Genomic DNA, 14,114 nt, shown 5'->3' with positions numbered 1-14,114 from the left:
ATTCCATCATGTATACATACCACAACTTCCTTATCCATTCATCTGCCAATAGACATCAGGTTGCTTCCATGTCCTAGCTATTGTAAACAGTGCTGCAATGAACATTGGGGTACACATGTCTCTTTCAATTCTGGTTTCCTTGGTGTGTATGCCCAGCAGTGGGACTGATGGGTCATATGGCAGTTCTATTTCCAGTTTTCTAAGGAACCTCCTCATGTTCTCCATAGTGGCTGTCCCAGTTGAAGCAAACAGTGTTTTCTGTACCAGTTGAATCAAACAGTGTTAGACTTCTTTCAGTTAGCATGATGTTTTTTGATTTGTTATGTTCTTTTTTTGTTGCTAACTAGTACCCCCTAACTATGCATGTAATATAATTTGTTTATCCATTTACCAATTAATGAACACTTAATAACATGTTTCCAGACTGGGCTATTATTAAAAAAAACAAACAACAAACTGTTACTATGAAAATTTGCCTACCTATATCTGTGTAAACCTATATGTTTATTTCCTGTGGTAAATACTTATAAGTAAAACTACTGGTTCCTAAAACAGATCCTGGCATGTATAGTTTTATTGTTATAAAGTAGCACTAAAACTTTCCAAAGTGGATGCAACATTTTGCATACTACCAGCAACATATGAAAGTTCCAGCTAATATTTAGTCTTTAAATATTTTTACCCCCTTATTATTCTTCTCTTTCTGAGACTACATTATATATGTTTGTTTTCTGTCTATTTTCTCTGTTCTTTACCTAGGATAGTAGATCCCTGACTCTACTGGACAACAATTCTCTCTTTCCTCAGTCTCCTCCATCATTTCACCTTTAAGCTCATCTGCAGAATTTTTAATTTCATATATAGTATTTTTCAATTCTTGAATATCCTTTGGTTCTTTTTATTATTTATATTTCTCTGTTTAAATAGTTCCTATTTTTTTATGTACAGCAAACTTAGATTCTTTTACTTCACTGAGGATTGTTATATCAGCGGTTTTAAAATCCTAGTTGGCTTATTTCAACATGCAAAATAATCTAGAGGTTGGTCTCAATGATTTTCTTTTTTCTTGACAATCTATTATATTTTCCTAAATTTTTATACATCAGATAATTTTGGATTCTATCTTGAACATCATGAATGTTAAGATATGGAGACCCTGAATTCTATTGTTTTTCCTCCAAAGAGTATTATTTCTTTTATTTTAGCAGGAAATTATCTTGGCTAGATCCCAGCTACAAACTGGGCAATGGCTTCCAAATTAACTCAGATCTATTTTCTTTAAGTGAACTGTTGTGGACCTATCACACCAACTGTTGTTTGGGAGTCCACCAAAGACACAGGCAGATAGAATTTGAGCATTCCCTTCACGTCCATATTCTCTTCCTTCAGATTCCCCCTCTTTAACAATTTCCCCTGGATTTGGTCTTCTGACTCCCCAAGCCAAGAAATCACTCACTGGTTTTCCTGCCACACTGATTGCCCCTGGCTCTAGGTTAACAGATGCGAAAAAGGAGAACTCATTCTGCAGAACTCTGTGTGTGGATTCCTTACAAGAATCTTCCTGGTTCTGTTTAGCTGGTTCTGTTCCTTTATGTGACTGCATTTTTGTGTTATGTCCAAGAGTTTATGGCTGTTATCTTCAGGAAGGTCAATCTAATAAGATCTTTCACAGCCATTACCAGAAGCCAGTACTTCATATTTCTTAAAAATAGCAGTGTCAATCTAGAAAATAAATTTATTCAGGCCATTAATTCTTCATCCTTCCATCCACATGTTTAACTCAAATTGATCTTATAGGATACACTAGAAACTCAGTTCTCAATTGATCTTTTTCTAGCTGCAGCTTGGATTGCTTCTCTCTTAATCTTTCTTTTTCTTTCTGCTTCCTTTCCTTTCTTCCCTCCCTCCCATCCTTCCTTCTTTTTCTTTCTCTCTTTATTTCTCTTTTCTCTCTGTCTCTTCTATGTTTGTTGAAGTTTTGGACAATTCTTGACATAAAGCACACTAACTTATTTTAACTAATGACACAGAATATCTAAACTTTACACATTTTCAGTGATCTCCAGCTCAAGTAGTTTTTTCCTGAACTCTTCCTTAATACAGACTTGACCACCTTGTATTTGAAAGCCATATTCTCATACCTGTTCATTCCTTTTCAGTTCAGGAGGGTAGTGTGATGGTGGTAGTTACCTGAACTTACAATCAGAGGATGTAGTACCAAATTTAAACTTTTATGCCTAGGATCTAATATCTCCATCTATGAAATAGGTATATTATGTGAAATGGCAGGGTGGATGAATCACAGGCTGAAATCAAGATTGCTGGGAGAAATATCAACAACTTCAGATATGCAAATAACTGATAATAGCAGAAAGTGAAGAGGAAGAAAGGAGCCTCGTGCTGAGGGTGAAAGAGGAGAGTGGAAAAGCTTGCTTAAAACTCAGCATTCAGAAAACTAAGATCCGGTCCCACCACTTCACAGTAAATAGAAGGGGAAAAAGTGGAAGCAGTGACTGATTTTATTTTCTCAGGCTCCAAAATCACTGTGGATGATGACTGCAGCTATAAAATTAAAAGATGCTTGCTCCTTGGAAGGAAAGCTATGACAAACCTAGGCAATGTATTAGAAAGCAGAGACATCACTTTGCCAACAAAGGTCTGCATAGTCAAAACTATAGTTTTTTCCAGTGGTCATGTATGGATGTGAGAGCTGGACCATAAAGAAGGCTGAGTGCTGGAGAACTTATGCTTTCAAATTGTGGTCCTGGAAAAGACTCTTTAGAGTCCCTTGGACAGCAAGGAGATCAAACCAGTCAATCCTAAAGGAAATCAACCCTGAATATTCATTGGAAGGACTGATGCTGAAGCTGAAGTTCTAATACTTTGGCCACCTGATGTGAAGAGCTGACTCACTGGAAAAGACCCTAATGCTGGGCAAGACTGAAGACAAAAGGAGAAGGGGCAACAGAGGATGAGATGGATGGCATCACCGACCCAATGGACATGAATCTGAGTAAACTCTGAGAGATAGTGAAGGCCAGGGAGGCCTAGCATGCTGCACTCCATGGGGTTACTGAGTCAGACATAACTTGGCGACTGAACCACACTCTTTAGTTGATTTAAGAATTAACTACACAGTGTATTATAAATGTGATTTTAGGTTTTTATAATTGCTTCTATAAATTTCAAGTTCTTTAGGGATCAACCATTCTGGGGTGGAAGTGTGGAGTCTTAACCACTAGACTGCCAGGGAAATCCCATATAAATTCATTTTTTTAAGTAATAACAACAAAAGAATTTTAGAACTTAAGAAAAAGAACATTACCTAGATACCTTATTTAAATAATAAAACTCAGGGAAATGAGCAAATGTGAAACCTATGTCATATGTAATAAAATACCATTGACTTTTAAAGAAGCAGATTATCTTTGGAAGTACGGTATCTCTGCTTTAGGAACACACTTGGGGCTAATAATGCCCATTCTAAATATTATCTAGGTTGTTTCCATGTCCTGGCTATTATAAACAGTGCTGCGATGAACATTGGGGTACATGTGTCTCTTTCAATTCTGGTTTCCTCAGTGTGTATGCCCAGCAGTGGGATTGCTGGGTCATCAGGCAGTTCTATTTGCAATTTTTTAAGGAATCTCCACACTGTTTTCCATAGTGGCTGTACTAGTTTGCATTCCCAGCAACAGTGTAAGACGGTTCCCTTTTCTCCACACCCTCTCCAGCATTTATTGCTTGCAGACTTTTGGATCGCAGACATTCTGACTGGTGTGATGTGGTACCTCATTGTGGTTTTGATTTGCATTTCTCTAATAATGAGTGATGTTGAGCATCTTTTCATGTGTTTGTTAGCCATCCGTATGTCTTCTTTGGAGAAATGTCTACTTAGTTCTTTGGCCCATTTTTTGATTGGGTCGTTTATTTTTCTGGAATTGAGCTGCGTAAGTTGCTTGTTTATTTTTGAGATTAGTTGTTTGTCAGTTGCTTCATTTGCTATTATTTTCTCCCAATGGAGTATTACTCAGCCATTAAAAAGAATACATTTGAATCAGTTCTAATGAGATGGATGAAACCGGAGCCGATTATACAGAGCGAAGCAAGCCAGAAAGAAAAACACCAATACAGTATACTAACACATATATATGGAATTTAGAAAGATGGCAATGATGACCCTGTATGCAAGACAGCAAAGGAGACACAGATGTGTAGAGCGGACTTTTGGACTCTGAGGGAGAGGGAGAGGGTGGGATGATTTGGAAGAATGGCATTGAAACATGAATACTATCATGTAAGAATCGAATCGCCAGTCTATGTCCGATGCAGGATACAGGATGCTTGGGGCTGGTGCACGGGGATGACCCAGAGAGATGTTATGGGGAGGGAGGTGGGAGGGGGGTTCATGTTTGGGAAAGCATGTACACCTGTGGTGGATTCATGTCAATGTATGGCAAACCAATACAGTATTGTAAAGTAAAATAAAATAAAAATCAAAATTAAAAAAATATATTATCTAAAAAAATGATGGCCTGTGTCCTTTTATTATGACTTGAATATATTTTAAGTAAGACATTTATTTTGAAAATATAACTTTCAAGAATATCTGAGCAAATTCCTATGCCTTTATATTCCTATACCTTTACATTTGATTGCTGGCTGAGATCATGATAGTCTATAATTGTGCCCCCCTAAACTGCTACAATATTAACAAATCAAATTGATTGTAATCATTCATTTGTTCATTCAATGATTACAGACCACAAAGAGTCAGGCATATATCTTGGTGCTTATCATACAGTAGTAAACAAACAGACTAAATACTTGATTTTGTGGTGCTGCTGTGCTTAGTTGCTCAGTCGTGTCTGACTCTGTGACCCCATGGACTGCAGCCCTCCAGGCTCCTCTGTCCATGGGGATTCTTCAGCAAAGAATACTGGGGTGGGTTGCTATGCCCTCCTCCAGGGGATCTTCCCTGGAACGAACCCAGGTCTCCTGCATTGCTGGCAGATTCTTTACTGTCTGAGCTACCAGGGAAGCCCAATTTTGTGGTACTTACTTTCTGGTGCATGTGTGCTTAGTGGCTCAGTACTGTGCAACTCTTTGTAACCCCATGGACTGTAGGCCGCCAGGGTCCTCCATCCATGGAATTTTCCAGGCAAGAATACTGGCATGGGTTGCCATTCCCTACTCCAGGGGATCTTCCTGAATCAGTGGCTGAACCTGTCTCTTGCTTCTCCTGCATTGGTAGGTGGATTCTTTACCAATGTGCCACCTGAGAAGCCCTATCTTTTAGTAAGGAGAAACAAATATAGTCAGGTTATAATATGTATTCTGAAGCAAATGTAGGAAGTTAAGAAGACAGGATAAATGAAGAGGAAAATGCTCTTTTTACATAGTTGAGTTGGTGAAGATATCTGTTGAAAATGACACCTGAGCAAAGACCTCATATGAATGTGGGATGGAGTCATAGAGCCAATTAGGAGGAAGAGAGACATTGGAAGAGGGGATAGTAAACGGAAAGGTCTTGGAGTAAGAGATTGTTTAGTATCCTATAAACAAGCTAAGAGAGATGAAAGATTCAGAAATAATGGTAACACAAGAGAGACTGTGCAATTGCATTATGGGAGGTGGACATTAGTTATATTCGGAGTAAATAAGGGAAAATAATTTCTGATGGAATGGATCTTTGAGGTAGTATTTTTGGAAGTGTTTAGTAGGTAGGGATGGTGGTGGACAGCCCAAGAAAAGAAATCATTAGAATTTTCCTTGGAGACCAACAGATTTTATCTTTTGGGAGAAATGTAGAGACTGGGAAGAGAAGTAATGAGAGAAGCTGAATGAAGATGTGTGGGATTGAGAGTATGTCAGATACGGATTTCAGGATAAGGAGCTTGCATTTCACATAATAGGGGATACAGTTTCATTAAGCATTTTCAAGAACGGTTTGATTTGGTAAAGTGAAAGTGAAAGTTGCTCAGTCATGTCCGACTGTTTGCGATCCCATGGAATATACAGTCCATGGAATTCTCCAGGCCAGAATACTGGAGTGGGTAGCCTTTCCCTTCTCCAGGGGATGCTCTGAACCCAGGGATCAAACCCAGGTCTCCCGCATTGCAGGCAGATTCGTTGCCAGCTTAACCACAAGGGAAGCCCAAGAATACTGGAGTGGGTAGCCTATCCCTTCTCCAGGGGATCTTCCTGACCCAGGAGTCGAACTGAGATCTCCTACACTGCAGGCGGATTCTTTACTAACTGAGCTATCAGGGAAGCCTCTTGATTTGGTAAGGACTAGATAAAAAGATGAATTTGACCTTGCTATACAGACTGTATGGAATGGAGAAGGGTTTGTGGATGCACTAGCCTTAGAGACCAGGTGGATTGTGGCCAAATGGATACTAAACACTATCAGACTATGCTGGTAATTTTAAAAGTTGGGATCTGTCTTTTCTGTATTAATAGCATTGATCTTTTGTCCAGGTTATAATAAAACATTGCCAGGAAGCTGAGCAGGTGGTCTACATCGCCACAGTGTGACAGATTATAAGAGTTTATTTTTTATTTCTTTCAGAGCTGAAATATTAACTCTCATTGCCCCATGAGCTTTTTTTCAGTATATTATTTATATTTAACCTATTTTAACTAAAATACATATGTTTATGAGAAATGTTGTAGTAAAATTTCATCTAAGCATAACATTTTATTAATAATTTTTCTTCTGAAGCCCCTTGAAAGAAAAAAAAAGTGCTAACCTCCCGCTGTAAGTCTTTGGTCTTTTCAAAGAATGGAGTAATATTCTTGCTTTTTCTTTACTTTAGGAGAACTTGCTGTTTAATTTTCCTTTTGTATATAATTACTGGGAAAAAAAATCTTCCCACTTAATGACTTTCTAGACTGAAAGCAAACTGAGTCTACATACCACTGTATTGAAGTATCTGAAAATACAATATAATATTCACCCTCAAGCCTACATTCCTTTTCTGATATTTTCATTTTTATTTCTGAGAAAGGAAATTTTACCATCACAACAATTAACTTGTATACATACATTTTCAAAGTCAGTTTCACTACTCCCCTGGTAATTATTTCCCCCCACTTCCACTCAATAGATTGTCTATTTTGAACCTTTTTTTTCCCCCCCAGAAAATGCTAATACTTTACATATCTGCTATATTAACATCTTCTTTCACATCTATGGATCAACAGATATGTTTGGGAAATTTTCACAAGGTTTTTATTTGTAATTGACTTCACAGAGAGTTCCAATATTTATTCCAAATAGTATGTAACGTGGTAAAAGACCATGAAATTCAGTGTGGTTAATGTCACAACCTGGAAGATCACATGATCTGCAATGTAAATTGAATCCAATTTCTTAAATTTTATTCATGCCTTCGTCACCCATTCATATGTTTGTTTCCATTTTCTGTCTCATCTACATTTAAGATGCTCCCTTTCACTAAAATTAGCTAATAGAAGACAGATACAGCCCCATAAAGAAAAGAGAAAAGAGGGAGGGCCTAGGAATTCACTAATAATTCATTATTTTCATGTTATGGGTACCATAAATGCAACCAAATTTCATGATCAGCTTTTAACACTAAGCCCAAATGTCACTACATATATTGAAGGTTGACTCTGTGGTGGAAGCATACCACATAGACACTAAAAATAGAATGAACCCTGAAAAATTAGTTACTCATGTGTCATGAGCTTTATATGCATTATTTTAGATAATCCTCACAACATTCCTACAAAGAAGATACTATTATTATCTGTATTTTGCAGCGGTGGAATATGAGTTTAGAGAGATTTTTGCACCAGGCAATAACATATTAAGTGTAGATCCAGGATTCAAATTAGCAATCTGATCCCAGAGTCCCAGCTCTTAACTGCATATCCATATCCACAAATGAAGAGAAAAATAAAAAGCAAAATTTCTTGTTTTTTTAATTGCTTGTGGGATTCAGTGGTATGGTATGGGTTTATCTCCCTCAGGGGCTTTGATTGAGAAAGTGGAGAAAAAATAGGCAAGAGAATTTGGTTCATTTGCTTGTATTTACAGATAGTGATAAATGCTATTTGTATGACAATTCTATTGTGTTAAAATTCTTGAGTTTTTGCTAGATTAACATAAAAATGAGATAATAGTGCCCAGCTGATAAAGTATAGCTGTGAAAAGAATAATGAAAAACACAATAGAAAATATTTAGAATTAATTATACTATAAATACCAAATATTAAAAATGAAAAACGTTCAGTTATTACCTTTAGGATTCTGATATTAACTTCAATGGATGCATTTAGAATATGGTACCCATAGCCTTGGGAAAAAAGAAAGTATACAAAACTTTATATTCTTTAATTGGGTTGGCTAAAAAGTTCATTGGGGTTTTTTCCCATAAGATGTTATGGACAACATATCAAATCATCCTTATTTCTTTTTTAAAAAGAAAGAAATAAGGTTCTGAGGTTGTCATAATGATACCCTCTATCAGGTTACCTTAATTGTGTAATCCTATGAAAGATGAAAGTATTCAGTCAGGTACTTTCATTGATATTGGAATAGATATTTATCTCTCATCTTTTTAAGGAAATTATAGAGACCTCTCCAGATTCCAGAGATCTTTCACAGGATTTAGATAAACTGGGCAGGGTAGATCTGTCACCAAGAATCAGATATATGTTTTACTTGAATTAAATTTCACTTTCCTGGGAGCAATATCAAAATCTACTATTTGTCAACACATCACCTAAACATTACTTCAAAAGAAAAGGGCAGGGGGAGGAGGGGAGGAGGAAAAGTTGACAAGATACATTGAATTCTAAAACTATGCCAGGAAAAATGCGGTATTAAATTCCTTTTAAGCAGGAGTAATATGTCATACCTAAAGCTGAAACTCCAGTACTTTGGCCACCTCATGCAAAGAGTTGACTCATTGGAAAAGACTCTGATGCTGGGAGGGATTGCGGGAGGAGAAGGGGATGACAGAGGATGAGATGGCTGGGTGGCATCACTGACCTGATGGACGTGAGTCTGAGTGAACTCCAGGAGTTGGTGATGGACAGGGAGGCCTGGCCTGGCGTGCTGCAATTCATGGAGTCGCAAAGAGTCGGACACGACTGAGCGACTGAACTGAACTGAACTGAACTGAAAATGTCATATTTAAGACTTTCTATTTTCATTGGTGTGTGTGTGTGCATGTGTGTGTGTGTTTAGTTGCTCAGTTGTGTCCAACTCTTTGCAACCCCATGGACTGTAGCCCACCAGGCTCCTCTGTCCATGGGGGTTTTCCAGGCAAGAATATAGCTGTTTTATAATGTTGTGTTAGTTTATGCTGTACAGCAAAGTGAATCAACTATACATATACATGGTGAAGGTGAAATCGCTCAGTCGTGTCCGACTCTTTGCGACCCCATGGACTGTAACCAACTAGGCTTCTCCATCCATGGGATTCTCCAGGCAAGAATACTGGAGTGGATTGCCATTTCCTCTCCAAAGAAGGAAGGGGGCACCCAGATATGAACTGGGGACCTCTTGATCTGCAGTCAAATGCTCTACCCCTGAGCTATACCCCCACATATACATATATCCCCTCTTTTTTGAACTTCCCATTTAGGTCACCACAGAGCATTGAGCTCCCTATACTATACAGTAGATTCTCATTAGTTACCTATTTTATACACAGTATCTGTAGTTATATGTATCAATTCCAATTTCTCAATCCTTCCACCCCTCCTCCCCTCTTCCCCCATAGTATTCATATGTTTGTTCTTTACATGTGTCTCTATTTCTGCCTTGCACATAAGATCATCTATAGCATTTTTTCTAGATTCCACATATATACATTAATATATGATATTGGTTTTTCTCTTTCTTACTTCACTCTGTAGGACAGTCTCTAGGTCCATCTGCATGTATGCTGCGTCCTTAGTTGCTTCAGTTGTGCTGAATTCTTTGCCACTCTATCGACCATCCCCAGGCTCCTCTGTTCATGGGATTATAAAGGCAAGAATACTGGGGTAGGTTGCCAAGCCCTCCGCCAGGGGATCCTCCCAACCCAGGGACTGAACCTGAGTCCCTTATGTCTCTTGAATAGGCAGGCAGGTTCCTCACCACTAGTGCCACCTGGGAAGCCCTAGGTCCATCCACATGTCTGCAAATAACCCAATTTTGTTCCTTTTTATGACTAATATGTCATATTTAAAGAGTATTTTTGAAAATCAGATCATATATTCTGGTTATTTATCATTATTAATTAATGAGTAATACATTAGAGCAACTGCATTCTACGTGTTGGTTAAAGTTCCTTTCTTTGACCTCAGTTTTACAGATTAAAGCATACATGCAAATGAGAAATATGAAGCTAGCACTTAAACAAGCAAAAACACTTTTCAAGACTATGTGTCACGGATCTCTCCTAGGGATTTCCTACTTGTGAATTTTACTCTTATTAATATTATTACAAGTTGCAGTCAGTTATTTCAATGGTTCCCTTGGCAGGCCCCTGTCCCCTAACTCACTTGCATTTAAAATTCACACAAAGAAGCTGCTAGGAGGTGTGTAGGTGTAAACAATGTGGTATAGTGAGTCACACCCGTCACAAAAGCCAACACTGATTAGCTATGATGAATTCTTAAAAATCACCAATCCAGGGGCAGAAGACGTGGGTGCAACCAGCAGGAAGAGGCCAGAGGCAGTGGCTTTGCATTTACACTACTCCCACAGAGGAGACTACAACCAACACTTTTAATTCGGAGCTTACTCTGCCTTTGGCTGGTGGAAACAGAAATCAGGGGCGAGTTCTGTGGCAAGGGATCTACCAAGGGGGAAGGGAAAAAAAGAAAAAAAAACCTGAAGCATAGTAAAAGGCTGTTGCCTCCAACTCCTCACTCGCAGTCACCAAGACGAAAACGCCTGGAAGGGAAGCATAATGACGCCTAGAACAGAGAAAGTCATCGCATCTGAGGCCTCGCAGCTTGCCTGCCGCGCGGTTCACTCGCACGCTCTGGCAAGGGGTTTGGTGAACGTCACACGTGACGCCGGGGGCCCTTAACCCCTCCTGCCGCCGCGGGCGCTGCGGGTGCTGAGGGCGGAGGATGCTCGGTCGCTGCTAGAGGAGGGAGGGAGGAGGGCGGAACTTGTGAAAGGGAAGGACCACGACCCGCATTAAGTCTGCCACCGCTGGACCCATGCCCCCGAAGCCCAGCCCTACGGCGATTGTGGCTCCGGCCCGGGGGAGGGGGCTTGCAAGGGAAGGGACTGCTGTGCAATAAACTGGGCGCAGAGAGAGTGGCGGGGGAGGGAATCGTGGCTCTGCGGGGGCGGGACGGGGTCGGGAGGATGGGTCTAGCTTGATTCAGACTCCTGCACCCAGCAACGCCACAGAGAGGGGGAGAGAGGGAGAGGAGGTTGTGCTGTGTGTGTGCCCGCGTGGGTGCGCGCGGGTGTGTGTGTGTGTGCGCGTGTCTACAGGTAGCAGCGGCGGCGGCGGCGGGGACCGGAGCAGGGGACGCGTCTGCAGCCACCTCCTCGACTGTGATTTTCGGAGGCGACTGCTCACTTAGCTGACGGATCTGTACCCTCGGGAGATCTTCTCATCCTCTCCATTTCCACGCGTCTTAGTCGTCTTCCAGTTTCAAGTGTGTGCTTTGGGTATTTTATTTTTAATGTTTTTTTCCTTCTCCCTCTAAATCTTCTCGGGAATTCTGCATATTGAAGCAGGTGGCTCCTGGTACGAAATCTTTGGATACATTTGGCTTGCCAAGTTTTTTCTTTCCCGTCCCCTCCCGCTTTCAGAGGCATCTGTGGTGCTTTTCTTTTTGGATTTATACGCAGAAAACGTATATATGTTTATATACCGACCGCATAATATATAAATACATAAACGCGTGCCCAAGCGCTGGGTTTTCGTCTCTCTTAGCGACAAAGCGGAATGTTTTGGAGCGGATGGATAACGAGAACAGTATTAACATTCTTTTGAGCCTGTTTTTTCAAAAGGGGAGGGAGAGTGAAGAATTGTTTAACATTCGGCCATCGTTTGGCTGCACACTAAGCATCACGAAGTATTTATGGTTGCAGATCAGGTGCAAACGGGGCTTAGAGAGAAAGGTAAGGGAGCTTCCTACGTCCACCGATCTCCGGCGTTTTTCTTAATCTCGGGGATTGCCGAGAACTTCCTACTCCTCGCCTCTCCCTCTTCTACCCCACCACCACCCACCCTGCCCTGCTCTCTCCGTACGCTTAACCCTTTCTCTATTCCGTCGGGTTGGGGCGGGGGCGGGAGAAGAGGGTTGCTGGAGGTGTGAGCGTCTGTTAGAGTTTAAATGCTTCTCTCTCCCTGCCCACCCCCCCCCCCCCTCTCTTTCCCCACCTCCTCCTCCCTCCCTTCTCCCAGCCGAGTAACTGAGGTTCCCAATCCCCTTTTAGCTGTTTTAGGAAGTCATTTCAGCGTTTTGGAAAAGAATGCTACCTAGATAGCTGTTTTAAACGTTTCTTGGTGCCAAGCCCTCACCTCTATCCTCTGACGAAAATAAAAGCAATAAAAAATGATGAACTTTAACGAACTGGGTGGTTTCTTTAGCACTGGGGGGTCGTGGAACCTCCCAAATTGTTATTTTCCTGTAACGAACAGCCAGTACCTTTAGACGACTCCGCAGCTTCCATTTCTTTCTGTCAGTTCATTTACTTGGAGGGTCATTTACCAGAGTTGAGCGAGATGGAGCGGAATCTAGCATAGGCACAACTACACGACACTTAATTCCTTTTTAAATCCACCCTTCACAACACGGTCAGTCCCTGTTTAACTCTGTTCAGGGGAAGCGTTTTCAGACTCGCCCTTCTGGGGAGAGGTGGGAACTTGCCCTTATTTTCCCTTTCCTCCTTCCAGCCTCCTTCCTCCTCCGTTCACAGCTCGCGCCCCGGCACTTTGTAAACTGCCCCTTTTGCCCACACCTCCTGGTGGGTGTTCTCGGCTCTGCTCCGCTCCTGCCCCCTCCGTCCTCTCCTTACTGGCGTTCTCAAAGCAAATGCATCCCCTCGTTTCCTGGGCTCCCTCTTCCCCCGCCCCGCGCCGCCCCCCGCGCTCCCCACCTGCCCCGGCTCGCCGCGCCCCTCCTCCCCACCTCCCGCGGCGCCCTGACCCTTCCAAGCCCGAGTCCGGGTCTGCGGGCTGGGGGGGCGTCGTGTCGGCGCGCCGACGACTCGGCGGCGACGCGGAGCGCGAGGCGCGGTTGTGAGTACAGACCGCGGGGAAGGCGAGCGGGAGTCGGGCTAAGAGGCCGGGGGAGCCCGTCCGAGCCGGAGAGCCCCGAGAGAAGGCAGGAAGCGAGAGCGAGGCGCGCACGTCGCCCGAGCTCCGGCGGACGAGTGCAGTCGCCTCCGACGCCTTAGAGCGGCGCCCCAGTCGCTGCAGCCTTTCACCGTAGAGCGGTGTCCAGGGACCAGAGACCGGGAGCCGAGAAATCGGCAGAGAGGTACCGAAGCGTTAGGGAAAAGATTACCAGAGAGCGGGGAGGGTTTCCTGGCGAAACGCGGAGGCTGAGCAGATGGAGGAACAATGCCTCCTCCTCGAGAAAACCCTCGCTTGAGGCCGGGGCGGAGCGCGGAGGAGCTGTCTCCAGCCTCGGGCTCTCCCTCCCGGGCCCTCCGGCTCGTTCTGGGGCCGGTGCAGCCTCGTAGTTTGACAGGGCTAGGAAAGTTGCTCTTCCCCACATTTCCTGCGAAGTGGTTTTCAGATCTGCGTGGTTCCAGTCAAGATGTCACTCCGTAGATCCCCCGCGATGTGCCCCTAATAGATTATGCATTGTGGGGCAGTCGAGTCCCCGGGCAGAACAGAGAGGGAGTAGAAACATTTCCAGCCTTCTCCTTCGGCTCCTGACCGGCCTGCCCAATGCTTTGTGAGTAGAAATGAAAAGCCACCTGCAGTGAATTTAAAATTATTTAGGTTGAGATTTTCTAGTGGGAATGATTTATTCCAGAAGAGGTTGTTAGAGTGTTATAGAGATGAGGAAAATTTTGTGTCTAATATTTGATTCATTTGTGATCATTCTGAGTCATGAGTAGTTGCTTTCCACAAAGGTATTATACTATTTCTTTTTTCATTTCCAGG

At 42.3% G+C, this 14,114-nt stretch overlaps 1 non-coding gene across 1 annotated transcript; it reads right to left on the bottom strand.

Annotated features, from left to right (window-relative positions):
• Positions 1–9,510: 9,510 nt before the first annotated feature.
• On the bottom strand, positions 9,511–9,582 carry TRNAC-GCA (transfer RNA cysteine (anticodon GCA)). The gene has a single exon. It is a non-coding gene; the product is annotated as a tRNA-Cys (tRNA).
• Positions 9,583–14,114: the final 4,532 nt, after the last annotated feature.

Source organism: Capricornis sumatraensis, chromosome 1 (genome assembly GCF_032405125.1).
Source record: "Capricornis sumatraensis isolate serow.1 chromosome 1, serow.2, whole genome shotgun sequence".
Classification (NCBI taxonomy): domain Eukaryota; kingdom Metazoa; phylum Chordata; class Mammalia; order Artiodactyla; family Bovidae; genus Capricornis; species Capricornis sumatraensis.
The sequence above is the reverse complement of the archived record's forward strand: the minus strand, read 5'-3'. Positions and strand labels throughout refer to the sequence as shown.